The sequence below is a fragment of the Puma concolor genome, chromosome A1 (assembly GCF_028749965.1).
Source record: "Puma concolor isolate L17-30 chromosome A1, mPumCon1.1.hap2, whole genome shotgun sequence".
NCBI lineage: Eukaryota > Metazoa > Chordata > Mammalia > Carnivora > Felidae > Puma > Puma concolor.
Window position 1 is genome coordinate 192,328,977 of NC_141667.1, and position 19,556 is coordinate 192,348,532.

A 19,556-nucleotide genomic window follows, 5' to 3' on the forward strand; every position below is an offset into this window, starting at 1 on the left:
AAAGTGGTATTTTTTTTCCTGGATTTTTTTCCTAAGAGGGATAATGACACAAATCTGTTCAAATAAATTAATGTTGCCTTTTTTGATGACTGCCCCATATGGCAGGGAGACGATTACATGCCAACATGTAGGCTGACTGATGTACCTCACCAATCCCTTAACTGTATATTTGTGTTAACAGGCATAGAATAGAGAAAATTCATTTTTTATGGTTTTTTTAGGGTGACATCCACTGACCTATATACCTGCTAATCTGTGTAATATGTTTGTGTAAGAAATTGCAATTGTAGAAATTTTGCACCATAAGAAAAGGGGAAATTCTAGAGAGGAAATTTTCTTTTTCTTTTTAATTTATTTATTTAAATTCAGGTTAGCTTACATAAAGTGTAGTATTAGTTTCAGAAGTAGAATCCAGTGATTCATCACTTACATATAATAACCAGTGTTCATCCCAACAGGTGCCCTCCTTAATGCACATCACCCATTTAGGCCATCCCCCACCCTGCTCCCCTCCTTCAACCCTCAGTTTGTTCTCTGTATTTAAGGGTCTCTTACGGTTTGCCTCCCTTTCTGTTTTTATCTTATTATTCCTTCCCTTCTCCTATGGTCATCTATTTTGTTTCTTTTAAAAAATATTTTTTAACGTTTATTTATTTTTGAGAGCAGGCGGGGAGGGGCAGAGAGAAAGGGAGACACAGAATCTGAAGCAGGCTCCAGGCTCTGAGCTGTCTGCACAAAGCCCAACACAGGGCTTCAACCCACAAACTGTGAGATCATGACCTGAGCTGTAGTTGCATGCTTAACTGACAGAGCCACCCAGGTACCCCTGTCTATTTTGTTTCTTAAATTCCACCTATGAGTAAAATCATGTATATGTTTCCTTCTCTGACTTACTTCACTCAGCATAATACACTCTAGTTCTATTCATGTTGTTGCAAATGGCAAGATTTCATTCTTTTTGATCACTGAGTAATATATATATATATATATATATATATATATATATATATATGTATGTGGTATTGTTGTGGTGTGTATATATATATATATATATATACACACATATATATATATTTATATATATTTATATACAACATCTTCTTTATCCATTCGTCAGTCTAAGACATTGAGGCTATTTCCATAATTTTGCTATTATTGATAGTGCTGTTATAAACATTGGGGTGCATGTGTCCCTTCAAATCAGCATTTTTGTATCCTTTGGATAAATACCTAGTAGGCAATTGCTGGGTCATAGTGTAGCTCTATATTTAACTTTCTGAGGAACCTCCATACTGTTTTCCAGAGTGGCTGCAACAGTTTGCATTCCTACCAACAGTGTAAGAGAGTTCCCCTTTCTCTGCATCTTTGCCAGCACCTGTTGTTTCCTGAGTTTTAATTTTAGCCATTCTTGCCTGTGTGAGGTGGTATCTCATTAATGTTTTGATTTGTATTTGCCTGATGATGAGTGATGTTGAGCATCTTTTCATGTGTCTGTTAGCCATCTGGATGTCTTCTTTGGAGAAGTATTTATTCATGTCTTCTGCCCATTTCTTCACTGAATTATTTGTTTTTTGGCTGTTGAGTTTGATTAAGTTCTTTATAGATTTTGGATATTAACCCTTTATCGTATGTGTTATTTGCAAATATCTTTTCCCATTCTGTCAGTTGGCTTTTAGTTTTGCTGATTGTTTCCTTTGCTATGTAGAAGCTTGGTGAGGTCCTGGGGATAGTTCATTTTTTATATTATTTCCCTTGCTGCCTGGGAAATGTCTAGTAAGAAGTTGCTGTGGCTGAGATCAAAGGGGTTGTTGCCTGTATTCTCCTCTAAGACTTTGATGATTTCCTGTCTTACATTTAGATCTTTCATCATTTTGAATTTATTTTTGTGTATGGTGTAAGAAAGTGGTTCAGTTTCATTCTTCTTCATGTTACTGTTCAGTTTTCCCAACACCATTTGCTGAAGAGACTGTCTTTTTTGTTGAGGATTTGTTGGCCATATTTGTGGGTCCATTTCTGGGTTCTGTATTCTGTTCCATTAATCTATGTGTCTGTTTTTGCACTGGTACCATACTGTCTTGATGATTACAGCTTTGTAATGTATCTTGAAGTCCAGGATTGTGATGCCTCCAACTTTGGTTTTCTTTTTCAACATTACTTTGCCTACTCGGGGTCTTTTCTGGTTGCATAGAAATTTAAGAATTGTTTTTTCTAGCTTTGTGAAGAATGCTGGTGTTACTTTGATAAGGATTGCAGTAAATGTGTAGATTGCTTTGGGTAGTACACATTTTAAAAATATTTGTTCTTCTAATCCATGAGCATGGAATGTTTTTCCATTTTTTTGTGTGTTTTGTTCAATTCCTTTCTTAAGCTTTGTATAATTTTCAGCATACAGATCTTTTACCTCTTTGGTAAGGTTTATTCCTAGGTATCTTATGTTTTTTGATGCAATTGTAAATGGGATTGATTCCCTGATTTCTTTTTCTGCTGCTTCATTATTGGTGTGTGGAAATGCAACTGATTTCTGTATGTTGATTTTATGTCCTGTGACTTTGCTGAATTCATGTGTCAGTTCTAGCAGTTTGTTGGTAGAGTCTTTTGGGTTTTCCACATAGAATATCATGTCATCTACAAGGAGTGAAAATTTGACTTCCTCCTTGCCGACTTGGATGCCTTTTATCTCTTTGTGTTGTCTGATTGCTGAAGCTAGGACTTCAGTACTATGTTGAACAACGGTAGTGAGAATGTTCCTGACCTTGGGGAAAAGCTCTCAATTTTTCCCCATTGAGGATGATTTTAGTTGTGGGTCTTCCATATACAGCCTTTATGATGCTGAGGTATGTTCCTTCTAGCCCTTCTTTCCTGAGGGTTTTTATCAAGAAAGGATGCTATATTTTGTCAAATACTTTTTCTTCATCTATTGATAGAATCATATGGTTCTTATCCTTTCTTCTATTAATGTGGTGTATCATGTTGATTGATTTGCTAATATTGAACCAGCCTTGCATCCCAGGAATGAATACTGTTGATCATGGTGAATATTTTTTTTTTAGTGTACCATTGAATTAGATTTGCTTGTATCATTGAGAATTTTTGCATCTAGGTTCATCAGGATATTGGCCTGTAATTCTCCTTTTTAGTGGGGTCTTTGGTTTTGGAATTAAGGTAATGCTGGCTTTATAGGATGAATTTAGAAGCTTTCCTTAAATTTCTATTTTTTGGAACACTTTAAGAAGAATAGGTATTAACTCTTTTTTAAATGCCTGGTAGAATTCCCCTAGGATGCCATTTGGCCTGAACTCTTGTTTGTTGTAAGATTTTTGATTAGTGATTCAATTTCTTTGTGGTTATGGGTCTGTTCAAAGTTTCTATTTCTTCCTGTTTCAGTTTTGGTAGTTTGTATGTTTCTTGGAATTTGTCCATTTCTTCCAGATTGTCCAGTTTGTTGGCATATAATTTTTCATTGTATTCTTTTATAATTATTTGTATTTCTGTGGTGTTGGTTGTGATCTCTCCTCTTTTATTTGTGATTTTATCTATTTGGGTCCTTTCTCTTCTCTTTTTGATTAGTCTAGCTAGGGTTTTATCAATTTACTTAATTGTTTCAAAGAACCAGAGCTTAGTTTCATTGATCTGTTTTTTTGTTTGTTTGTTTGCTTCTATAATGTTTATTTCCGCTCTAATCTTTATATGTTCCCTTCTTCTGCTGGCTTTAGGCTTTATTTGCTATTCCTTTTCTAGGTCCTTAAGGTGTAATATGAGATTGTGTATTTGGGACCCTTCTTGCTTCATGAGATAGTTCTGAATTGCAATATACTTTACCCTTTGTACTGCCTTTGCTGCATCCCAAAGGTTTTGGACTGTTGTGTTTTCATTTTCATTGGTTTCCATGTATTTTTAAATTTCTTTTTTAATTTTCTAGTTAACCTATTCATTCTTTAGCAGGATGTTCTTTAACATCCATGTTTTTGAGGGCTTTCCAAAGTTTTTCTTGTGGTTGACTTCAAGTTTCATAGTCTTGTGATCTGAAAATATGCATGGTATGAACCTGTTGAGGGCTGATTTGTGATCAAGTATGTGATACACTCTGGAGAATGTTCCATGTGCATTCTAGAAGAATGTGTATGTCTTTGTTGCTTTGATCTTCTTCTTATTTTATTTATTTTTCTCTACTCAAAGAGTCCCCCTTAAAATTTCTTTCAAGGCTGGTTTAGTGGTCACAAACTGCTTTAGTTTTTGTCTGGGAAACTCTTTATCTCTTCTATTCTGAATGACAGTCTTGCTGAATAAAGAATTCTTGGCTGCACAATTTTTTCCATTCAGCATAATGAATATTTCCTGACACTCCCTTCTGGTCTGCCAAGTTTCCATGGACAGGTCTGCTGCTTACCTCATATGTCTACTCTTGTAGGTTAAGGACATTTGTCCCTAGATGCTTTTAGAATTCTCTCTTTATCTTGTTATTTTGCAAGTTTTACTATGATATGTCATGGTGTTGACCTGTTTTTGTTGATTTTGAGGGGAATTATCTATGCCTTTTGGACTTGAATACCTGTTTACTTCCCCAGGTTAGGGAAATTCTCAGCTGCAATTTGTTAAAATAAACTGCCCCCTTTTCCCACTCTTCTTTTTCTGGGACTCCTATGATGGATATTGTTTCATTTTATGGAATCACTAAATTCTCTAAGTCTCCCCTTGTGATCTGACGGTTGCCTTTCCCTCTTATTTTCAGCTTCATTATTTTCTATAATTTTATTTTCTATATCACCTATTCCAGAAAGGAAGTTTTCAGTTTACCAAGATGGGCAATGGATTTCTTCAGTGTTTCTCAAATCTCACAAATGAGTTATTTATTGGTAAGGATGATCCCCAAAGCTTTGGACAGTGTGATAGAAGACATAGGTGATAGCACTAAGAATAATTATTGTGAAGTTGTGGAAGCAAAGCCCTGATTATAGGAGGCTTATAAGCAAACAGGAGAACTGGAGGAAATGAGTTTGCTTACTTATTGGGGAAGTTCTGCTGTAAATAAGAGGAAAGAAATGCACAGTAGCTGGAGGGTATAGTGGGGTCATGAGAGGATTGTCTTTATTTTACTGTGGGAAAATAATTGTATTTTGTATGTTAGTGGGAAAAATCAGTGAGAATAAGTTGATGATGCAAAATAAAGAGGGAAGAATTGCTGGAGTGCTGATACTGAATAAATGAGAATGAGATCTGGCACATAAGTCATTGGGAGATTGAGTGTCCAATTTTAGGAGCATGGAAAGGGCACAGAAACAGGGGCAAGAACAGAGGATCTGGGCCCACATGCAGGACAGCAAGTAGATGTGATGGAAAGTTGTGGAATTCTCTAAAATTGCTTCTATTAACAAGGAAATCTAGGTTATTACACAGAATAAGGATGCGGGAAGATCTGGGAAGCTTGAGCAGAAGGTAAGGTAGGAAAGGACCATATGTTGATTAGAGTCTTGGGGATGAGGGATGGACTGAGTATCCTGGTACTGCCATGATATGACTGCCCTGACAGTCAGTTAGTGATGTTCAGGCCATTAACTGTGGCCAGACTGTCAGAGTTGGGCGTGAGAGTATTCCAGAATTTGGGGTATCTATCTTGATCTTTGCTGATGGAGTCTGGAGGCTGTCAGACAGATGGATTACATTCAATACACAGACTCCTCCTGACTCGTGACAATATGTTACATATAGTATCATTTCACAGTAAATTGAGATTAAGATTAGGTTTGCTGTCCTAATGGTTTTGGTCAGATATGCACTGATTCTAGACTGGTTGTTTTGTGTCTCTGAACGTAGTGATGCAGTTGGAATTAAATTGAACTTTGAAAAAAGACCTCCTGTATTAAATCTGGAGATAGCCGCTAGACACAACTTAATTTTTATTTCAGAAAATTATAAATATAGGTAAGTATTATAGCTAATAACAAAAATAAACTCTGCCATCCCATTGGGGGCATATTGTGGGTGTCAGAGGCAGTTCTCCATGTCATAAATATTCATTGATTTATGTCCTTAAACAATGTTTCTGATGAAAATAGTTCAGCAGTTTCTTACCCCCTATTGGAAATACCTTCAGATGAAGGCTGGGTAGTTTTTTAAGCCATATGCTTGGGGAGTGAGAAGGGTCAGGGGAAGAACATTTTGAGAGCACTCTTAGATCTGAGAGGAGAATTCAAACCAGACACAAATGTAAATATGAACTTTCTCATAGAAGAGTATCATGGTTTTGTCTTTAAACAGTGTTAATTTCAATCAAGGGTGACTTTTTGGTTGGTTGAGGAGTGTCAGTAGCCACTGACTGTCCTGAGGAAACTCAGCCTTTGGCTAGAGTAGACGTGAAAGAATCATGAAAACAAATGCCTTTAGGATGACTTTTTCAACACGTGCAGAATTCTTCAAGTGAAGCTGATGTTATTAAACCATCTGCTGTAGGTCATTTAACACATAATCCATCCGCTAAAGGAAAGTACTGCCTTTCTAAGCCAAAAGCAAGGAGAAAATATGTCTTCATAAGACCATTTCAAATTAATGCTGGCTGCTCCTGTCACTCTAAGACAGGATCTAAAATGAACAAACATGCAGATACCTCAGAGATAAATTTCCTGAGTTCTCCCGAAAGACAGGAAATAAAGGAAGGAAGGAAGGAAGGAAGGAAGGAAGGAAGGAAGGAAGGAAGGAAGGAAAAGAAAGAAAAAGAGAAAGAAAGAAACAGCATTAAAAAGTAGTAATGAAGTATGTTTACCCCCTTTTGAAATATTTTGAGTCTCTGAGAGCATTTTTGTCCTGTTTGTAGGTGAGGAGACTCTGGCAGTGAACATGGGCTGTGTTTCCAGCTGCCTTGGAGACTCACAGCCAGAGACTGGGACATGTCATGAGTCTAAAAAGATTCTATACTTTCGTGGAAGGCTTTCCTCTTTCCATTTTAATGGAGCAGCCAATATTAAACTTTGCCTTTCTGAACTTCTGGAAACAAAGTACTACTAGTTGAAATTTTCCAATGATGTAATAAAATGTTCACGAAACAACTCTTATTAAGAAAATACTGAGTAATTGCAACTTAGTCTTCATTTATGGTTCTTTCTGGAGTATATTTTAAAGATTAAATAAGTGGAAAATTTTAGTCTAAAAAGAACTACTCCCATCCAAAGTTAACTTTAAATTACTAGAACTTTAAGTTGGTATAGAGCAAAGTATTTAAACTATATATAGGCATTTAAACTATATATAGTTTAATATTTAAACTATAGGCATTAAGATTCATTTATCACAGTAATTAGATTAGTGTTTTGTACTTATATAGGCATTAAGATTCATTTATCACAGTAATTAGATTAGTGTTTTATAGTTATTTTACCTGATAGGTAGATGAGATTAACAAATCAACATTTGAGGGATGATCATATCAATTCAGTGGCATACTATGTAATTATATGCCCTCAAAATCAAGTGATTGTAGGAAAGCAAAAATCTGATTCAAGCACCCTGAACATCTGTGATGGTGATCAGCAGATTCATTGTTTGTTTCTTCCTTCCTTCCTTCCCTCCTCCCTCCCTTCTTTCCTTCCTTCCTTCCTTCCTTCCTTCCTTCCTTCCTTCCTTCCTCTTTCTTTCTTTCTTTCTTTCTTTCTTTCTTTCTTTCTTTCTCTCTCTCTCTCTCTTTCTTTCTTTCTTTCTTTCTTTCTTTCTTTCTTTCTTCCACTCACTCATCAAATAGTTTTGCATTTGTGCCATTTGTTAGGAAGAATGTAGCAGCAACCAAGGCAGACATGGTCTCTATGCTAAAAGGTCAGACTAGAATCAGATAGATGAATATTAAACCAGCAATTATAACAAAGTATGATGGGTCCTGTAATAAGACAAGTAGAGTTGATAGAGGAACATATAGGAAAAAACATGTAGGAACATGTAAGGAACAATCTAGGGATAGTAGATTGTCAAAGGAAGCATTTTCTAGGGAAATAAGCATTAGAGACTAGACTCAAGACACTGGCACATACAAAGGGCTGCAATCCACACCCTCTCCTTTTATCTTACTGGAGGCATTTCTACTCAGAGGCCATCAATGAGGAGTATTACCCAGGGACCAAAGATTTATAACCCTCTGTTCTTTAACTTACAGACTTTACCAGAGCTTATTTTTCTTATCTTTGCATATATTGGAGTATGTGGCATTCAGCATACAGGCATCTTGAGATTCTTGTTCTCTGTCTTGCCAAGTAGAGGAGGAGGTTGGGGTCATTATGGCATCAGCTTGTATTAGTGATGTTTTGAGGAAAATGAATCATTATACTGCACTCTATGCATATGAACTCTGGCACCAGATCTTTTGTATATTATAACCATCATAAATTCATATATGAAATCAAGAGTATCTTTATCTGGCTGCAACCTGAGGAATTGAAGTGTATTTTAATTGCTTATATTTTGTTGTTTAGTGTTAGTGCTATCTAGGAAGAGCTGTGTGTCCAAATAAGATGTCTGAAGTAGTGGCTTCCTGAGAATGTATATGATCATCTTGCAGAGGGGTCAGTGGAAACCTGTGATAATGATGCTGAAAGAGGTAGTTGGAAAATAACTTAAAATTTTTTTTTTCTGCAGAAGTGAACAGAACTTGGGAAGAATCAGGAAGAGTTGTTCTGATTGGCAGGATTTGAGCAATAAGCCTATTAGAAAAAAATTCTAAAGCAGGAACAGATGTGTAGTGTTCAAGGGACAAAGTCATGAAACGTGGGAATTTGGCTATGATCCCAGAATAGGGAGGTCAGAAAATTTCATGAGGGGTATCCAGAGAATATTAGAGTTTGGGGGTTTGAATGGCTACAGGAGAAGTTTCAAATTGAATCTCTTGTGTGAATTTGGGCCTGAGTAACAAAGGGCATCAAGTCTCTAGAATGAAAATGGCTGCAAGAAATAGTTCAGCCTTTGACTGATGGTAGAATTTTAAGGGAACTTACAAGTTAGTCCCAGAGATCCAAATGTCACTACAGTTGTTAGTACAGCAATTTTACCAGCTGATGAGAAAAAGAGTGGCTGAACAAGGCTTTTTTTTTTTTTTAACTTCTACTAAGCTGAGTAATGATGTGAATTGGGAAGGGCTGGGAATCCTTGGTGTATGGAAGGAAAATTATTTATGAAACTCTAGATGGTGGCACTGAATGGTCATCCATGTAAGCAGTGTCTCTATTATATCTGGGGCTATATTTCATCTCAACCACCAAGTCCAGTCAGTAGCCAGTTATTCTAGTTAGCATGGTGCCATGACAACTATATGGAGTGTGGTAAGTCATCTTGTGCCATGTGAAGAGGCATGTCAAATGGAGACTTACTGATCCACACTTGATCCTCAACTTGTCCATTTCTACCATTAGCTAGCTGGAAAGTGGAAAGTACAACTTTTCAATAGCTGGAGACTTTTTCAGGAAGGGATCAAGAGTGAGGCCCAGAGATGTAAGTTGCTTATGTCTTCCTGAATTTGAAAGAGTGAATCTGTGTCATGCAAATTAAATAAGATATAACCTTCCCACTTAATTGAACTTAATTGGGAGTAAATTCTCAAGAAGATGTTTTCAATCCATCAATTCATCTCCTAGGATAACTGTATAAATTGAGAAGCTCTCTGGGCTCGTGGTGACCTCTTTTTGGAGGTGTACGAGAAGTGCCACCTTGGCTTAGTGGAAGGGGATGCTACCCCATATTCTCAGCCAAAGGAAAGGCTCTTTAAGAGGATCCCCTTTTCGAGCTTTGAAAGCCACACCGTGTGGTTAGAAGACACAAAGGACTATCGGTAGGCCTAGGACTAAGAAAGCTCAAGTAAGATTGCAGCCTTGGATGGGTCTGACCGCAGGAAGCAATCAGAACATAATAATTAGAGGTGCAGCCAAGGTAGCTCTGTAGTCAGGGTCTGTTTGCCCAGAATTATGAAGTTTCCTCATTCTGGGAACTTTCAGTAACAGAACTGGTATAGTCATGGGCAAACTAGGATGGTTGGTTACCCTAGATATTGTGTTAAGTTTGATCAGCACTCCCAGTATTTGTGAAGGAAGGGAGGCCTGACTGTTTCCTCTAGTCTAGATATGAAACACATGGGAGAGAGAGCAGGCATTGGGTCATCTTGAGTCTAATCCAGTAGGGCCATCTGGAGAGGTAGGGGAATATCAGTAGAAAGTATTTTGAAGCATAGAAAGAGCTGAGAAAGGAGAGTAAGTGGCCTCTTGGAATAGATATTTATTTTGCCTGGGGCAGTACAACTGTAGGCCAGCAGTATCTAGCAGGGAGCCTCTGAAGGGCCAGTGAAAACATCCTTAGAGAGAAAAAGTCACCTTTATTTGTCTGCCAGGTACCACTTGGGGATGCAGCTTTCACCATCTGGCAGGCCCAGAGCATGGAAAGCCACCTAGTCAGGGAAAAACTGGCCCATCTTTACCCTCCCTCGTTCATCTCTGGCCAAGAATGAAATAGCAGCTGGAAGTCAAGTAGGAGCAGAAGTTTGTTGGATGAAATTGCAGAGAAGTACCATGTTCCTTTCCCTTGTAAGAAGGGAAAAAGACACAATACTAAGTCAAGTGAAAATATAATATTGAGTCTAGTCTGGTGTTTTGATACCTTAGAGGGTACATTCTTATTTACCATGTTTTAAAGTAACCAGAATATACCTATTACCCAAGAATCAACAATAATGCCTAATAGTAGAGAGTTTTTGTCTAGAGGTGAAGGAGGATTATGTCCACTGGGTGTAGTTAAAAGGGACCTGGGAGACAACAATCAAATTATACAATATTTGTAAAACGAAGCAACTAGGCTATTGATATCCTAATGAGAACATACACAGTAAATAATACAGAAAATGCCAGGCCTATTCTGAGTTAGTAAGTCCTAACCTTGTCAGTTAGATATCAAGCATATTTCTACTTTAGTTTTCTGTTTCCATTTTGGAAGAATCCAGAGTTGATGTCTGTGTGCCCTGCCATTTGGGTTCCTTACTTGGGAGAATCTGGTGTTTACAAGACCACACATACCAGCAATCTGTAAGCTTTTAACTTACCATTGAAGCAAATATGTAGGTATCTGGAAGGCCCACACTGCAAGAACAACAGCTAAAAAGCTTTGCTCTTTTCTGAAGAAGAGTCCAGACCATTTATCACAGCCAGAGGCAATGCATGAAATGACGGTAATAAACAAATGAATGAGTGTCCAATAAATCACAGTAGCCTGATTAATCAATAAAGGTATTGATTTTTTTTAGTGGTATTTCCCATCCCCTCCCCCTCTCTCAACCAAGGGATTTACACAGGCCACTGAAAGATAAATTTATCTTCCATTCTTGGGGCTTGTATTTGACCTGGTGTAATAGGAATTGATCAGTATCTAAATGTTGTTTTGGTTGGAATGTTATAATTTGCTGTATTACAATGTCTAAAGTTGCTTGTACAGGTGCCATAATCTCTAGTTACATATTTTTATAATACAGACTAATGATTCTTATCAGGAATCCTGTTGGAGCTCTCCTTTCCAATTATATGCCAATAAGGAATGATAATAATAGCAATAATGGTAACTTTCTCAACATGTCAGAGAAGACTATTGTTTACCAGTGGCTGGTGCTGTCTGTCAGAATCTTATGGAATGAAAAGGTCCAGTGCTCTGCTATGATGCCCAGTGCTTTATCTTCTTCCTGAGGAAGAAAGGTTCCCTCTTCCACAGTGAGAGGCATGGATTTTTTTCTCACACCCCTGGTAGTGGGCATCATGTTGTATACTTCTCTTGGGGCAGAAGAAATGGGAGGACATTTTGCCATCACTGGCACCTTCCTAGCACAATCCCAGCTTCCTTCTGTCTCCATACTGGCCTCTCCATGAGGAGTGCTCAGCCTACCTCATGGGGCTGAGGCAGCCTCCTCATTCTCTCCTTTGTCCATAGCAACCTCCAAGGACTCAGGTTTGGACTTGTCCAAAGTTTGAAGCAGTAAAATGTAAAAGACAAACAACCTAACCACATGATTGTGTGTTTTTTTGTTTTTTGTTTTTGTTTTTTGTTTTTTTGTTTGTTTGTTTTTTTTAGTGTGGAAAATAGCACTGGATATTTCCAAATGAATATTGATCCCTTATTGATCCCTTATAATGGTAGTTAACATACTTTGCATTTTTTACTAAATAGTTGGTCTTTTATCTTTGGCTGTAGGTTTACATTCTGGTGTAAACCTTTGATTTTAATTTAAATGTTTATTTATTTTGAGAGAGAGAGAATCCCAAGTAGGCTCTGCAATGTCCCCGTGAGATTATGACCTGAACTGAAATCAAGAGTCATATACTTTGCCTGCTGAGCCACCCAGTTGCCCCTATTTTTAATTTAAGAATTTTTTTGATTTGTGATTTTTAAATTTTTTATTTATTTATTTATTTTTTAATACAATTTGTTGTCAAGTTGGCTAACACACAGTGTATACAGCGTGGTCTTGGTTTTGGGGTAGATTCCCGTGATTCATCGCTTACATACAACACCCAGTGCTCATCCCAACAAGTGCTCTCCTCAATGCCCATCACCCATTTTCCCCTCCCCTCCACCTCCTCTCCCATCCATCCTCAGTTTGTTCTCTGTATTTAAGAGTTTCTTAAATGGTTTGTCTCCCTCCATCTCTGTTTGTAACTATTTTTTCCCCTTCCCTTCCCCATGGTCTTCTGTTAAGTTTTTCAAGTTCCACCTATGAGTGAAAACATATAATACCTGTCTTTCTCTGACTGACTTACTTCACTTAGCATAATACCCTCCAGTTCCATCCACGTTGCTGCAAATGGTAGGATTTCATCCTTTCTCATTGCCAAGTATATAAACCATATCTTTATCCATTCATCAGTTGATGGACATTTAGGCTTTAAGAATATATCTTTAAGTTTATTATTTATTTTGAGAGAGACAGAGACTGCACAAGTGGGGAGGGGCAGAGAGAGAGAATCCCAAACAGGCTCTGTGCTGCCAGTGTAGAGCCCAGTGTGGGGCTCAAACCCACAAAGCCATGAGATCATGACCTAAGCCAAAACCAAGAGTCAGATGCTTAATCGACTGAGCCACCCAGGTACCCAAGAATAATTCTTATATCTATTCTCAGTGTATACTCATTCCCTAGATGGGCATATCCAATTGCATGATTTAACTACCATTCATATGTTGGGGACTCCCAAATGTATATCGTTCTTTTATCTAAGCTCAAGACTCACATATGTAGCTGCGAATGTTGCATCTCCACTTAGATGTCTCATAGGCATCTCTACCTTAACATGAACAAAATGGAACACTTGGCATTCATCTACCCTAAAACCTATTCTCATCCATGCTTCCCCATTTCAGTGAGTGGCATCACTATTGACTCAGTTTTCTAAGCCAAGAATTACCCAAGTAATCTTCATGGAGTTTACAGTGAGACCTTTTACAGGGTATATCTAATTGTATCAAATTTATATTCCTTCAGTGTCTTCCCACAGTTAGAAGATAATTAACAGTCTTCATCATGGTAGTCAAGGCTATGCATGGCTTGGTGCCTACCTCTTAATGTTGCTGCATTTTAGCTATACTGACCTCCCTTCTTTCCCTGAACACATCATGTCTTTCCTGCCTTAGAATCTTTGCCTTTGTCTTCCTTCTGCCTGGAACTAGGTTATCTCATATTTCTTATCTCAGGTTAAATATCACTTCTTCAGAGATGTAGTTTCTAACTCTCTTATCCAAATTAGGTCCTTCCCCTTTTATTCTCAAAATATCTTTATTTCCTGCAGTCTGATAATCTCATATGTAATTATTTTCTTCATTTATTTATTTGTTAATTTAGTGTATTCCCCATTTCTTTCAAAAACTCTTTTTTTGAGGCCAGTGGCCACATCTCTCTTGTTGATCATGGATCCTCAGTATCTAAGCCTAGCTAGGCTTCTAGAACTTACAGATGTTTAATATACTATTTGTTGAATAATGAAATGCCAAAAATGGTGAGTAAGCTTACTGGACAGCTGGCGTTCCTTTTTACCAAACCAAGATCTATTACCAAATGACTACAATACCTTGTGCTGGTGAAGGTGTGAGGCAGTTGCACTCTCCAGCATAGTCAAGAGAACTATAAATAGTGTAACTTTTCTGGAAGGCATTCTGGTAATAGAAAATATAAAATGTGTATGCTATATGATACAGCAACCCTACTTTTAGAAAGTAATCACAAATGGGAAGAGATTTATGCCTGAGGAGTAATAGTATAGAGCTATTCATAATAGCACCAAATTGGAAACAACCCAAACATCCATTAAACTGGTTAAGTAAATTATGGCACATAAGTACAAATGAATAATAGGTGACCATTACAAATGGTATAGATCTATATTATTGACATGGATGAATGTTCAGGACATGTTGTTGAATGAAACTCTCAGATTACATGTATTATATATATATATATATATATATATATATATATATATATATAATGATTCATTCACATGAAGTTGTTTATATTGAACTATATGTATGTATGTGTTTCTTCAGAGAGAAAATGGAGGAATGTTTATTTAAATGTTAGTAGTGATCCAATCACCCAAATGCCTGGGTGGCCCAGTCGGTTAAGTGTCCAACTCTTGATTTTGGCTCAGGTCATGATCTCATGGTTCCTGAGATTGAGCCCCTTGTCAGGCTCTGTGTTGACAATGCAGAGCCTGCTTGGGATTCTCTCTCTCCCTCTCTCTCTTCCCCTCCCCTGCTCACACACTAACATGCTTTCTTTCTCAAAATAAAATAAATGAACATTTAAAACAAAAAACACAAATGTTAGTAGTGGTTATATCTTGGTAGTGGAAATTAGAGTGATTTTTTCTTTTCTTGAGTTGTTTGGTTTTTACAAGGAGAATATATACCTTTTATGCTAGCAATAAAACTAGCTGTTTATCAATCAATATACCAAACTTGCTTCCAGACTCAAATGGTAATATTACATCTAGAAATATTTAACATGTATTCACAAATAAGGTTTCTCTGTAGTTCTGTTTTATGGTTTTTTATTTTGTTTTGTTTTAACAGCAGGTTTATCTCATTAAAATAAAAACATGAAATTATCTTTTTTTTTTTTTTTTTTTTTTTTTTTTTTTGTGTGTGTTCTAGGACAGTAATACTACAGGAATGATCACATTTTTAAACCATTAAGATATCCAGGTTAGAGGAACAGAATTGGAGGAGGTGGTATTTCTTTGGCAAATTTTCTAATTTTTAAAAATATTTATTTATTTATTTTGGGAGAGAGAGAAGGAGAGAAAGAGAACATGGGGGAGGAGCAGAGAGGGAATCCCAAGCAGCCTTCTGCACTGATAGGGCAGATCCTGATGTGGGGCTCCTCTCATAAACCATCAGATCATGACCTGAGCTAAAGTCAAGTCAGATTCTTAACCAACTGAGGGGCACTCAGGTGCCACTCTTTGGTAACTTTTAAAATATCTTCTGTGTATATTGGGCTATTCTGTTACCTATTTGATTAGTCAGTTTTGGTGTTTCTTGTTTTTTAGGATATTTCTTATTTTCAGAGATACTGTGATAACATTTAAATGATTTTATTTAAAAAATATCATAATTCTGATTGTATTTCTGTTTTCTCGCTTTTGCTTAATTAGCCTTACCAAGATTTTATCTCTTGTATTGTTTACTACAAAATAATAACTCTTTAATTAGTTGATTTTACTGATTTCCTATTTTCTAACTAATTTGGTTTTGTGTTTAATCTTTATTAATGCCATCATTATAGTTTTCTTAAGTCCCTTTCCTAAATTTTTGAAGTACATATTTTGTTCATTTATCTTCATTTTTATTTAATAACAAAAGAGCAGACTAATGAATCTAATTTTGGAAAGTAAAAGTCAGTAAATCTCATTTCCCATTTTCCGTTACATGAGCTCCCACTGGTAAGGATGATCAAACAGAGGAAAACCAAGAGGCAAGTTCAGATTTTATGATTTAAAACACAGGGGTCTGATAAAATTTGGATAAATGATGATTTATAAATAAAGAAGTGAGAATAAACATTGACAATACTTTATTTTATTAGTGAGATTTAAGAGATATAGTTCTTCTAAAACTATAGCTGAGGACAGAAAAAAGGAAGCAATATAACACCAGGAAAGATTTCTTAGCGTGTTTGTCTAATTAGTGTATTGTAGATTCCATCATGAAAAGAAAATTGCTTTATTAAAAGTTATGCTCAAAAATTTCTATAAAATTCATGAAACAGTATATGGAAATTCAAGAAAAGAGACATGATGAATTTATATCAACTATTAATATAATAAAATTTATATGAGACAATTGGAAAAATGAAATAGAGGGGCACCTGAGTGGTTCAGTCAGTTAAGCATACAACTCTTGATTTGGCTCAGGTCATGATCTCATGGTTTGTGGGTTTGAGCCCGGCATTGGGCTCTGTGCTGGCAGTACGGAGTCTGCTTGGGATTCTCTGTCTCCCTCTCTCTCTGCCCATCCCCTGCTCACACTGTCTCAAACAAATAAATAAACTTAAACACAATTAAATAAAAATTGTTAAATTTAAAAACAGTGCTGAAGATTCAAATATAAAGAGGAATGATGAAACCTAACTTAAATTTAAGTAAAGGCTATTGACATTTTTGGGTGTTAAGGAAAAATAGGAAATCTGTTGATATTTAGGCAGAACAATCAGATGGCCTATGAAGGTAGAGGCAAAAAGGCAAAATTTTCCTTGTATCTCTTATTGGCTGAGGACCCTTCTTCACTCTCTTGAAGGTAACTGCCTTTTCCAATTGGCAAGCACACCCGTATTAGGAATAGTTGTGTTCCCTGCTTGCTCAACTCACCATTTTGATCATGCCACATGGGAGCCAAGGATGTTCAGCAGGATCTGTGTGGATTCTGGAATCTGGCCACTTCCTGATATTAGTGTGACTGATTAAATTATTACTGCCTTCTAGGAGTTGATAACCCTCTTTCTCTTCTGCTTTGAGTTGAGGAGTGGGGAGGGATGTTAATGAATTTACACAGGAAAATTCTTTCAATTACTACTTATTAGCCTTTCTTATCACCTTCAGGGGTTGGAGGTTGTAGGTCTTTGCTTCAGTCTTGTTTAATCTTCAATATACATTATGAAAAGTCTTTAAAACGTTCTAGAATGTGAGTAGCACTCTTGCCCAATTTCCAGTGATAATTACTGATTATATTTCTTTGAATATTTGAATGGGAATCTGTTGAGGAGCTGGAATTAATGATGTGGATTCAGGTTGTTATCTTGGACCAGAAGTCTTCAAGATGACTTGTTGTGAGTCTTGTCTGTGTCCCATGTGTCCTGCCTGGGGGATGTTTGGAGAGAGAAAGGATGGTTTTAGATTTGTCCTTGAGATTTTTTTTTTCAGTCAAATTACTTGTGTATTTAGTTTCTACAATAAATGCTATAAAATATAATGTATGTATTTAAGAATTTAGGAAAACTACTTTTGGGAACCTAAAAATTTTTCATTAATCAATGTTTATTTAATTGTGAGCCATTTATAAACTGTTCTTACCTAAGTCAGTGTTTTCCATGTAACCCAAAGTTTGTTCACTGTGTGTGTGTGTGTGTGTGTGTGTGTGTGTGTGTGTGTATGTGTGTGTGTGCTTGGTACTATTTCCTTTTTGTTAAAAAATTTAAGGGGCGCCTGGGTGGCTCGGTCGGTTAAGCATCCGACTTCAGCTCAGGTCATGATCTCACGGTTTGTGGGTTCGAGCCCTTTGTCAGGCTCTGTGCTGACAGCTCAGGGCCTGGAGCCTGCTTCGGATTCTGTGTCTCCCTCTCTCTCTGCCCCTCCCCCACTCACAATCTGTCTCTCTGTCTCTCAAAAATAAATAAATGTGAAAACATTAAAAAAAATTTTTAAGTGAGGTTTATGTAGCAAAGCTGGCAGAAATTTTTATGCTTCTCAATTTTGTCACTGAAACGTCCCTAGATTTCTTGAACTGTTGGGAAGGTTTCTCAATGTGCATGTTAAAGAGCAAGAAAAGAAAATACCATTTTTTTTTTTTTAATGCTAAAGAGCATCTATTCCTCCTTGTATCTTTAGAATACTATTTGTAAAATAACAGCAGGCTAACCTGTAACCTCAATGTGGATTTGGAACTATTTGGGAAGACACAAATTGTTTTCTTTCATACAGTTCTAGCATAAAATCTATCATCATGCTGGATAAATATATATTATGTTTCGGAAGAGAAATATTAGAAACTATAAATAAGAAGAGACATAGAAACTATATTTAGTACCCTAAAGGTGTGCTTCAGGTGGTACAATAATTATTTTGAGAGACTGTTCATACACACACACACAGACACACACACACACACACACACACACACACACATTCTAGTGGTTTTAGAAAAGCAAATATATGACTTTGCAGAAGTGAATGTGGTACATTTTCAGCATCATTATGGCCATTGACTCTGATTGCTCAGTCCACACATCTGTTGCAGTTGCCTTCTATGGCGATATTGCTTCTCTGTGTTAATTCCTTCCAAACTGAAAAATACAGGGCCAGTTAAGTAAAGTCTGAATTGTTGCACAAAGAAGCATTTGCTTATCAGATATCATTGATTTCTTCCTTGCCTGTATTCTGGGAAAACCTCTGGTTGAAGCTTTATTAATCTGGTTCAGGGTTTTATGAGGAATGAATTAGTATCACTCTGGTTTGATGTATCCATTTCTATTTTCTGTATGAATTTCTTTTGATTTCTAAATTATAGGAATTGATAAATTCCAACAGCTAGTATCTCAAAACCAGCAATAAACATAAGTAAAGATCATTTCTTCATCTAAATTATTCTTTCTTTCATTAATTGTACCTGATCAACAGTTCCATCAAGTTGCTATCCAAGATAGCATCTTGGAATACATTGCCATTCAAATCTTTGAGCTTAGATTTATGACTAGATCACAGGATCACCCATCCATGAGCTCTAAAGAAGGAAAGGGGACTCACAGTCATCTGTCTATGAAATGGCCCTACCATGTTTATTTTATTTTATTTTTTTAATATGAAATTTATTGTCAAATTGGTTTCCATACAACACCCAGTGCTCATCCTAACAGGTGCTCTACCATGTTTAGATGAAGAATTATGATATTCTGGATATAAAACTGGTGATCCTGAGGTTAATGGAATGAGGCATTTCCTTAACAACAAAATTTCTGTACCCTCTGTGTCAAGTCTATAAGGAACTTCATAATGCCATTCTTTTCTCCTTTTATAATTATGGTGGATGCATCTGCCCTTGTTGAGTCTTTAGATTGCTCAAATGCATCTTCTTCCTTCTTCTGACAAATCTGTGGCTTCATGTTTTTTCACTCTCAGCTTCCTCATTTTTATTACTGAATCTTCCAATTGTTCTTCATCCACTCCAAGATATTGAGCCACTGGCAACTACTTTCGAGGGCCCTGTCTAAGCAAGAGGGTGGCACACAAGACAACCAAGAGTGGCAGATGAAGGTGAGAGAAGAGTCTCATTGTGTGGCCGGTGGAGTGTCC

At 36.7% G+C, this 19,556-nt stretch overlaps 1 long non-coding RNA gene across 1 annotated transcript in view; it reads left to right on the top strand.

The window, feature by feature from the left end:
- Positions 1–5,277: 5,277 nt before the first annotated feature.
- LOC147584698 (uncharacterized) overlaps positions 5,278–19,556 on the top strand; it is a 45,737-nt gene continuing 31,458 nt past the window's right edge. The window contains exon 1 of the long non-coding RNA XR_015255824.1: positions 5,278–5,433. This is a non-coding gene — a long non-coding RNA (uncharacterized LOC147584698). The remainder of the gene's footprint in view (positions 5,434–19,556) is intronic.